The sequence below is a fragment of the Gossypium raimondii genome, chromosome 10 (genome assembly GCF_025698545.1).
Source record: "Gossypium raimondii isolate GPD5lz chromosome 10, ASM2569854v1, whole genome shotgun sequence".
NCBI classification, from domain to species: domain Eukaryota; kingdom Viridiplantae; phylum Streptophyta; class Magnoliopsida; order Malvales; family Malvaceae; genus Gossypium; species Gossypium raimondii.
In genome coordinates, this window is record NC_068574.1 from 6,857,945 (window position 1) to 6,869,150 (window position 11,206).

The 11,206-nt window shown below is 31.7% G+C and overlaps 1 long non-coding RNA gene across 1 annotated transcript; it reads left to right on the top strand.

Moving 5' to 3' along the window:
• The first annotated feature begins 10,085 nt into the window (after positions 1 to 10,085).
• LOC128033752 (uncharacterized) lies at positions 10,086 to 10,894 on the top strand. Its single transcript, XR_008189781.1, has 2 exons — positions 10,086 to 10,242; positions 10,712 to 10,894. It is a non-coding gene; the product is annotated as an uncharacterized LOC128033752 (long non-coding RNA).
• Positions 10,895 to 11,206: the final 312 nt, after the last annotated feature.

Here is an 11,206-nt window from a genome sequence, read left to right on the forward strand (position 1 = left end):
CCTCGTAATTCGCGAATTGCAGCTTAGACCCTCCGTGTTTTTTAAATTATATTCGTGGCCTTTTAATTCCGTTTTGACTGTTGTTTAGTCCCTCTTGCATTTTTTAACCATTTAATTATTTTTATTATTATTGCTATTATTATTTTTATCACTATTTATTATTGTTCTTATTATTATATTTGATTATATTTCTATTTACCTATATGTATATATGTTACTTTATTATTTATTATGATTTCTAGACCATTTTTATTATATATATGTACATAGGTAATATATTATTCAATTTTAAACGATATATATCTTTTACATATATAACTTTCATTAAAATTATTTTTACCTCACATGATGTTGTCGGTTTTATATTATTATTTTTATTTAGTACGTAATACTCTTTTAGGTTAAGTATATACTATTTTGTATGTTATATTTCATATGTTTTTAACTCAATGTTTGGATTTCTTTTTGAAACTTTCATATATATATATATGTATTATTTGCTTTAGATTTATTTTCGCGTACGGTTTATCAATGATTATTCTCATTCTTTCTCGCTATTTATTTCTTAAGTTACTTTTAAATTTGTATGTTCTATTTATGTTTATGTAAATTTGCTTGGTTTCAATTAGTTTTCTATTGCTTGCCAATGTTGGTAGTATGATATGTGGTTGAGATAATTATTGCTATGCTTGTTTAAATTTATTTATTCATTATTCATTAGTGTATTTTTTTTTAATTTCGAATTATCCTTTTGCATTTTACGTTGTCACTATATCACACTTTATTCGTTTAAAAGGTCACGTCTAGTATCGTTTAAATATCAAAATCATTTTATTCAAAAACTTTCAAGATAACGCAAAGTTCGGTATTTGGAATCTTCGAAAGAATGGAGCCCTAACGTATTGGGTTTCAATTCTCCTCGTTGAATCTAAATAATCGGGAATATCCCTTTTAATGAAGACATAAATAAAAAACTTATTCTCGGGAATTCAACACGTTGTGTCCTAGCGTATTAGATATGACATGTTGTTCTCTCGAGACAAGAATTTTTCTAAATAAAAATAAAGGCAATATTTGAGGTTTAAGAATTTCGAGAAATTGAACCCTAACTTACTGGATTCTGATTTCTTGATTGACTTAAACAATCAAGTAACCTTCTTTAAACTCATGATTTTTATAAAAAAGGTACACATTTAATTTCGAAGATAGAATTGTAACACCCTAACTCACTGGGTGTGATAATTTATTTCTTCGAGATAAGTGTGTCTCATCATTCAATCCAGTTTGTTCAAGTTTTTTTTATCAAGGAACGTATTTAAAATATTTTCAAGGTTTCGACATTAAGACATTAAACAATCAATTCGGTACCAATTTTGGGCGCCACGAGGGTGTTAACCTTTCCTCGTGCGTAATTGACTCCCGAATCTATTTTCTCAAAATTTCGCAGACCAAAAATTATTTTCAAGGTGATCCGATCACACCTTAATAAAAGATCGGTGGTGACTCCCATTTTCATTTTTAAAAGTCGATCCATATTTTTCAAATAAAAAGTGGTTTCAACAAGGATTTTACTTTTTCTCCCTATAAATAGATGACACCAATAGGGTTAAATACAAAACTTAAAGATATTGTTACTCTACTCGAAAATAATAAGAGTTTATTCTCTAAGTATTAATCTATTTTCCATAATAACAATTCTACTGGTTTCTATTAATAAGAGATTTTGCTTTCATACTAAAAGTAAAGAAAACTATTTCTGGTTTTGTGTTTGATTCGAATTGTTCTAGCCCAAACTCAAAGTAGTTCGTGGTATGAGAATAGCAGAGAAAGGATTGAAAGCTAGGAATGAAAAGGATCTGTCTAGCCAGAAAGACAAGTGCGATTTTGGTAAAAAGTTTATTGTTATAAATATCACAACCCGGCTCGATTTTCAAAATTTGTATTTTCCACTTTGCAAGAAAACCATTTTCAAACCAAATTTTTTCCAACATTTAACACATTTAAAAGCTTCAAGGCTCGTGTAGAAAATGAGAAAGGAAGAATCATTTAGGCTCTCCAAACTGATCGTGGTGATGAATATTTCTCTAAGGCGTTTGAAGATTTTTGTGGCATTTGTGGCATCTGAAGAGAGTTCGCAACTGCTTATACACCACAAAAAAATGGTGTATCAAAAAGGAAAAATAGAACCAATCTCAAAATGGTTCAAAGCTTGCTAGCAAGAGGGAATATTTCAAAGGTGTTTTGGCCAGAAGCTGTAAATTGGGGCATCCACATATTTAATAGGAGTCCCACTCATGCTCTTCGAGATGTGACTCTGGAGGAGGCCTGGAGTGCAAGGAGACCAGTTGTAGATCACTTCATAATTTTTGGGTACATTGCTTATACACATGTCTCAGAGGAGAAAATGAAAAAGCTTGATGATAAATGTGAGAAGTGCGTCTTTCTTGGTATTAGCAAAACATTAAAGGCATACAAATTGTTCAATCCTGTGAAAAATAAGGTAGTGATTAGCCAAGATGTTGTATTTGATGAAGAGAACACTCGAGATTAGGATGAAGTGCAACCTACTCAAGTCTTTTGTGTTAATGAAGTAGAAGAAATGCCCGAGAATACTTATCCACCAGCCACTGAAGTGTATTGCCTACACATGGAGAAAAAAATAGTGCAGCAGCTAAAGCATTTGTTCGTGTTCGAAGAAGGCTCGCATAGATACAAGATTTTGAGGTAACTAAAATTGGACAAAATGATTAAGCAATTGCTCATTTTGCATTATTTGCATATTGTGGTCCAACAAGTTTTGAAAGTGTTGTTAATGAGGCAAAATGGAAAGAGGCAATGGATGATGAAATTGAAGTTATTGAAAGGAATGATACTTGGCTTCATCGATAGTGATTATGCTGGGGATCAAGATGATAGAATGAGCACTTTAGGCTGTGTTTTTATGCTTGGTACAGGTGTTATTTTGTGGTCATTTAAAAAGCAACCCATTGTCACATTATCAACTACAGGAGTTGAATTTGTTGCTGCTACAACTTGTGCTTGTCAAGTTATTTAGCTTTGGAGAATTCTTGAACAACTACAATTCAAGTCAGAATGAGCCACTACAATTTTCTATAATAACAGCTCAGTCATCAAGTTGTCAAAGAATCTTGTATTGCATGGAAAAAGTAAGCATAATGAAGTAAAATATTACTTTATGCGAGATCTTAGCAATGATGAGCAATTGAGCTAGAATATTGCAGAAGTGAGGATCAAGTTGCTGATGTATTTACCAAGCCTCTCAAGTTGGCATTTGTCAAGTTCAGGAAAATACTTGGCCTCTAATGTTAAGTAGTATGTATTAAACTAAATGTGTACTTTCAATTTAATGGAGAGATTGTTGAGATATTTTTATATATGATAAATAAATCGTCCCTAAAAATTAGAGATTACAAAATATGGTTGACTATTTTTCTCATATTTACTTTTGCTATTTTTAGTTTTGAGCTTACTAATTTTAGCTATTGTAAAACCAATAAAATGATGAACCATTTGGAGCTATTTATCAATTCAATAAAAACATCTTTTCCGTTTTGAGTTAAAATTCGATGCTCTCTCTTTCTTAAAAGATTAAAATATTTAGCCCCATAATTACATGTTGTAATGCAATTGGTCATGAACGATGGTAAAATAGTAATCCCATAAATTGTAAAGCTCACATTATGAAGAAAAGAAATAAGATGAGTAAATAGTAACTTCAAATTGTAAATAGTTACTTATCTAGAATAGTTAATATCTCATCATAAAAAATATAATTTTACAAATTAATCGTAAAAGCTACACAAAATAATATTTATTTGAAAATTTCTTTCAAAATAATTTTGTGGATCATCTTCGAATGTTAACATATTTTAGTAAATTAAACCTTGTGCAATTTGCCAAAAAGTAGATACCAATAATATTAATGATTGACCTAACTTTACATTAAAATAATTTTTTACTTAGAGACAATATACACTTTCCTCTTGAGAAAAATAGAGTTAAGGATATGAGAAATAGATTAATGTAAAATGAGGATAGAAATCAAAATAACTACTTGAGATATATTTCATATTTACAATAATGTCCAATTTCACCATAACAAAAATGAATATTATAAAATATAAATTCTATTATACCGATTTATTTGTTAGAAACTAAAATATATATTAAAATAAACTAAAAGTCATTTATACTCCTATAACTCTCTTAGGAGCTAATTTTGTATAATATATATTTTATACAATATTAAAGGTGCTTTACCCACCGTTTTATACAATTGTATATATCATCGATATATTTATTTAATAAAATTACACTCTTTCTTCTGCATTTATAATTTTATAATTTTGTTTTAGGTTGTCATAAAATTATACATATATTGCCACAAAGAGAAAGTGTTGGCACATTAAAGTCCCATACTCAAATCTCTTTCACCATAAGTGAGTTTGGTTTACATTTATTTTAATCAACTATTTTATTAGATTAGATTATAAATTTGAATTGAAAAAAAATAACCTAATGATACAATTAACAAAAAGATGAAATAATTTCCTAAAATAACATGTTCTCATTTCTTCTTTTTCCTCATTGCAATCCAAGAACAATGATAGTAGGGGATGAGAGTGTTTCGTGTGTGTGAGATGCTTGATCTAATAATAGGGCTTTCACCCTGCCTTTAATAGGTGGGGATTTTATGCGGCCTTCATGTTTTCAGAGCCCAGTTTCTTATTATCTTGGTCCTTAGAGGCTTTTCTATTTACTTTTATAACTATCCATTCTTACTAACAACTAAGTCTATACCTTCCTTTTATCAGGTGTGATTAAATAAAATTATTTATATTATTTTCAAATTATTTTTCTTTTTCAATCCACAATACGTATAATTTAAAAAAATTTATTTAAATAAATACATTATACTATGAAAACTAATTATTATTGTCACGCCTTAAAATACAGGGAGTTAATCGTAATAAATAAACCAGAAGTAAAACATAGGTTGAAAAGTTAAGTGATAATACATCTATCTTAGAAGTCTTGGGATCAAACTTCATTCCTCCCATTTTTTTCCCTTTTATTTCAGCAACTTAAGAAAAAAACCACACTAAAATAAATACTATTGGGGTAAAAATTAAATGAGAAATAGGTTTAAACCTAAGGGTTAAAATGCTAGCTTCATTCCCTTAAGATCCCAACTTCAAGCCACACCTTTCTCTTTCTTCCTTTTAATTTCGCCCAAATTTTGGGTAAATTACTCTCGCCGCTTTTAGGGTTTACCAACCCTAGTTATTTAGTCCTTTAGAATAATTATCTCTTTTACAATTTAAGTAAAATTCTTCTTCATCCTCTATTTATTTTTTTCCTCTTTTCTTTTCCTCCTCATTTCTCTCATAATTGCAACATATTTCTATCATTGAACTATTGATTATTTTCTTTCTCATGTCAAATCAATCCCATTTCTTAATTTCTTAATGGTGTAAGAATTATCATCACCTAACATCCTTAATTTTTGCCAAATTTTGGTAAGTACATCTCGACCCCTATGATTAAATCCCAAATTTTTGTAGTATTCCTATCTGGCGATAACCTTTCAATTCAATTATTCAATCCTTTATGGTTCTTGCCAAAATTTTTGATAATCTTGAAAAATCTTAAAATCAACCGTTAACTCGTGAATAAATGTCATTTGAAGGAACAAATTTAGGTGAATCAGATCAGATTTGATCGTGAGGAACATCGATTGGACCCCTGGTGAAAGGTGTGTTCTTTTACAAGTGAATCGGGGCAAACCGTGTCTGTAACAACCCGTTTTACTGTAATCAAAACAGTGGTTTCGGGACCACAAATCTGAAGTCAAAAAATTTATTTTGTTATTATTTTATTTCCTACAGCATGGTAGCACTATCGTATAAAAATTTCGTTAAGAAATTTTACCATTTACATGCTCAATTTGATAAAAAGGACTAAATCGCGTAAAGTGCAAAAGTTGAGTTCTAGTAGAATCATAAAGTAAGAGTCCTTATATGGTAATTAGACCATAATTATGATAGTGGAATATGATAGGCTTGGCATTTGTGTAAATTTGATTAATTTTAAAGGTTAAATAAGTAAATAGGTAATTAAATGATAAAATAATAAAACAAAATTAAGCTTTCATCTTTCATTTCTATCTTCAACCGAAATTAGAAGAGAAAGAAGCCATTGTTTAAGCTTAAAATTCAGCCACCTTATTTGCTTGATTAGGTATGCATTTTTGTCCCGTTTTTAATGATTTCTATGTTTTCGGGATCGTTGTAGCTTAATCTAGCTAGCCCGAGGACTAATTTGTGAAGTTGTTAAACTATTAGGGTTTTAAAATTAATTAATATACATGATTTTTTATGTTTGATGATAGAAAATGGATGGTTGTTGTTAGACAAACAACTTTTGTAAAGAGATTTTTGATGAATTTGTCAAATATGGACTAAACTGAAAAATAGAAATTATTACATGGTGAAATTGTGAAATAAATGAAATATAGGGCATGCTAGGGACCTAATTGATATTTTTCCATAGTAGGTTATGGTAATTTTTATGAGCTAGGGACTAAATTACAAAAAATTAAAAGTATAGGGGCAAAATGGTAATTTTTCAAAATATGATTTTGGGCTAAATTGAATGAATTATATATTAAATTGAGTTAAATTTATCCGTATAGATCAAGATAGACCTCGTACAACTTTAGATTGAGGTAAAGAGAAAGTCTCAGATTAATCGCCTCCGTATCTACGTAAACTCGTCAAGGTAAGTTCGTGTGATTAAATTATGTTTATATGTTTTACATTGAATTATTCATGAATTTTGAATTATTATAAATATTCATGGTTGCATATCTAACGAAGTTCGACAAATACCGAGTCTCATTTGAACCTTAGGAATTTGTAAGATGCAAATGACATGTCATTAAGGTTTACATGATTTGTGTATTGGTCCTGAACATCCTACCGATGGCTGAGGTCCTGTATGTGTTGTCGATACTCCACAGCTCATGTGAGCAGCATCGTGTAGCTACGTTCCGACCCACAGAGCATACCGATTTATAGCTCGTGAGAGCATACTGATCTACAGCTCGAGTGAGCATACCGATTCACAGCTCGTATGAGCATACATGTACATGAATTGACAGATTACTGTTATATGAGCTAGCACACTATGTGTGAGCTATCCCGGGTGTCCAACGGTATTCTAAACGATTCAACATGAAATATTTTGATACAAAATGGTAATAGTTTGATACGGATTATTACAGGAACACATATGATTTTACATGAAAAATGTGGTTACATGATATATAGAAAAATGAAATGGATGATACATGTATATAAAACTTGATCAATGATTAGGTTCATCTATGTTTATTGGCTTATATATAATTACATGGCTAACATGGTTGGTGTATATGTGCTTAGGCATTTGGCCAAATTGTATTGGGATATACTAGTTTACTTACCTATTATATGACTAAATGGTAGGTTAAATTCTATGTTATACGAACTTACTAAGCTTAAATGCTTACTTTGTGTTATTTTCTGTGTTTTATAGTGAATTGGAAGCTCTTTCGGGTTGGAAGTTTGTCGGAGCTATATCACACTATCCATCGGCTTTTTTGGTACATTCGATCGTTTAATTTTGGTTATAATGACATGTATAGGTATTTTGGCTAATGTTGGTCTATATGTTTTATTGTGAATATGACCATTTGATTTGGCTTGAGTTTTGACATATTTTGGTATGTATATAAGTAACATTAACATGGTTGATGTGTGGCTTGTTTTGTGATTGAATAATGAAAGGTAAAATGATAGTTAAATATGTTTTGTGATATGATGAATTTGTGGTGAATTGGTACAATAGTATACATGACTTATATGTGATTTGGTGCTATTTTATAATGGCATATTTGGTACCAATTGAGAAGTTTTGGTAAGTAAACTAAATGGCATGAATTGATGTAAATCTAGTTGAAAGTTAGTTGATCATTTTGACCAAAATGAGTACATGATTATACATGTTTGCATATTGTCATTTGAGGTGCCTAAGGGCATATTGGTTGTATGATATTATACCATATGTTTATGCTTGATTTGGATGCCTTATTATGGCTTGTAAGTATGTGCAATATTGTATGTAGGTACATGCCAAATTGGGTGAGAAAAATGGCTTGTAAAATGACCTATTTTCGTCCACATGGGTAGAGACACGGGTGTGTGTCTCAGCCGTGTGTGACACACGGCCAGGTGACACGGTCGTGTGTCCCCTGTAGCTTTCAAAGGGTTGCAAGTCAAGCTATTACACGGCCTAGCACACGGGCGTGTGAGGTTATTTCAAAGGGTACACGGCCTGGCACACGGGCGTGTGGCTTGGCTGTGTGACCCAATTCAATAAGTTACACGGGCTAGAACACGGTCGTACATCCCTACTTTGAATGCCCACTCGGCCGTGTGACCCCTGCAATGTTGAAAATTTTTAATGTTTTCTGAAAAATTCTCTGAGTTTCTAATTTGGTCCTGACTTGTTTCTAAAGCATATTAGGGTCTTGAGGGCTCGTATAAGGGACAATATGTATGATTTGACTTGGATTTAATATGTTTATTAATATGTTATGAAATGTTTGAAATTTTTGTCCATTTGAATTGTAAAATCTGGTAATGCTCCGTAACACTATTCTGACGACGGATATGGGTTAGGGGTGTTACAATGTCTATGAATAGGGCCACATGGTCTCTTACACGGGCGTGTGGACCGCATGACTATGTGAATGGCCCCTCACACGGCCATGTACCTTGGAAACCTTAGGCTAGTTCGTGAACCACATAACCAAGAACACTCTACACAGTTGTATCTCCCCTATAGGTTAACTTTTGCATTTGCCACATGGCCACAATCTATTACACGACCTGGCCACATTGTCGTGTGACCCCTGATTTATAGTTTTGCCCAAAATTTTATGAATTGTTCAGTTTAGTCCCTGAATAGTCCTCAAACTATTTTTAGTGTTTTTCTCATTCAATTAAGTCCCTGATAATATGAATAATATTGGAATCTATGATCTGATTGACTAAATTATTACTGTATATGTATGATATGAAAATAATACAAGTTTCATCACACCGTAATTTTGATGATCTAACAATGTTTTCCATACCATAGTGTTACTAATTGCATGACATACATGTCTATTGTTACCATTAAATCAAATACATGTTAAGCAAGTTTATTGCAATTATCATGATTCGTTATAAGCATGATAATTACTACTATATATATTTGTTATAAGCATGTTATTGCTTTCGTATTGATCTATTATAGCACGTCATGTTGCATTGTATGGGGTGAGATGATTTGAACGGAGGAAATAGTCGACAATTTATCTGCTCGACTAGTGGTTATCCACAACGTATTTTAGTCGGCAGTCATCTACTCGACTAGTAGTTTATCCGCAATGTAGAAGAGTTCCTACTGTGGTGTGTAGCGGCGAGGTAGGACATTTTTTGATAAATTAAAATTGCACTGCATTTATAAGCAATTGCATAGACGTGAATATTGAGATATCATGGTGATGAATTTATTCGAAATACCAAAATTTTGAATTGCTATTCAATTGTGATCATTCTATGAGTTGATATTTTGTACAATTTGTCTATTGTTTGCACTGGTTTTCTTGTGATTGAACTCACACTGAGCTCCATAAACGCACTCCCCCTCTTATTTCCATCTTTACATGTAACAGCCCGATTTTGGGCCTAGTCGGAACAGTGGTTTCGGGACCACAAATCTGACAAGGAAAAAATTTATTTTTCTTATATTTTTATGGTCTACGATTTCACGGAATTATTTTGTAAAAATTTTGTTCGAAAATTTCGACGTTTGGGCACTCAATTTAGTCAAAAGGACTAAATTGTAAAAAGTGCAAAAGTTGAGTTCTACAAGTTAGAGGTGTCTAATTATTATGAAATTTTAAATTGGAGGTCCTTAAATGGTAATTAGACCATTGGTTATTTATGGACAAAAATAGACACGGTTAGTAAGTAAGCTATTTAAGGGCATTTTGGTAAAATGCCTTAATTAATGAATAAAGACAAAATAACATGAAATAAATTATCATCTTCTTCAATTCTTTTCTTCATGGCCGTATGTAGCAAGGGAACACCATGGCTAGGGTTTGTTCATCTTCCAAGCTTCATGGTAAGTCCGTTCTAGCCCCGTTTTTCTTGTTCTTTGTATTTTTCGCATCCCGATAACTTGCTTAAGCTATCTCTACCATTAATTCGAGCTAGAATTTATGTCTGAAAAATTACCCATAGATGAAAAGTGTGAATTTTGATGTTTCATGATAGAATATGAAGCTTAGAATTATGTTAAGCAACTTTTGCTAAGCGATTTTGAGTGAAAACGAGTAAAACGACATAATCGATAAAAATACTAAATGTTCATAAGTAAGTGTTAGAGTTGGAATTTGATATTTCTATAGAAGGGAAAAATGTTCAACATGTCATAATACATAAGAATAAGGGATGAAGTTTAATTTACGAGCTTTGGGGCAAAAGTGTAAATATGTAAAAGTTTAGGGGCAAAATTATAATTTTACCAAAGTTTGAGTCAAGGACTGTTTTGATAAATGTGAGTACTAAATAAGTCAAATGTGTTATTATAGATCAAGAAAGAAGTGGAATCGACCTTGACCGGAGAAAAGGAAAGATTAAAGACTAAATTGCTAAATTTTTATATTATTGCATCAAAGTAAGTTACGTGTAAATAATAGTTATATTTTTATAAATTGTGAATTATATTTGATATGTGAATTAATATTGAATGTGGAAGGAAAATTGTTCATGAATTATTCAAGTGATAAAGTGTTTAAAATAAAGTGTTAAGTGTAAATTCCCGGTTGAACTTAGGAATAGAAGTGGATACAAGTGACATGTCACTAGAGATCAGTGTTACAGTGTTACAGTGAGTCCCGGGTGCTGGGTGATCTAGCATGTGTTGCAGACACCTGACAGCTTGTGTGAGCAGGCCCGTGGACATTTCCAGTGTTATTGATCAGTGGTAGCTTCGGCTACGTATCAGTGGTAGCTTCGGCTACGTATCAGTGGTAGCTTCGGCTACGTATCAGTGGTAGCTTCGGCTACATATCAGTGTGGCACTT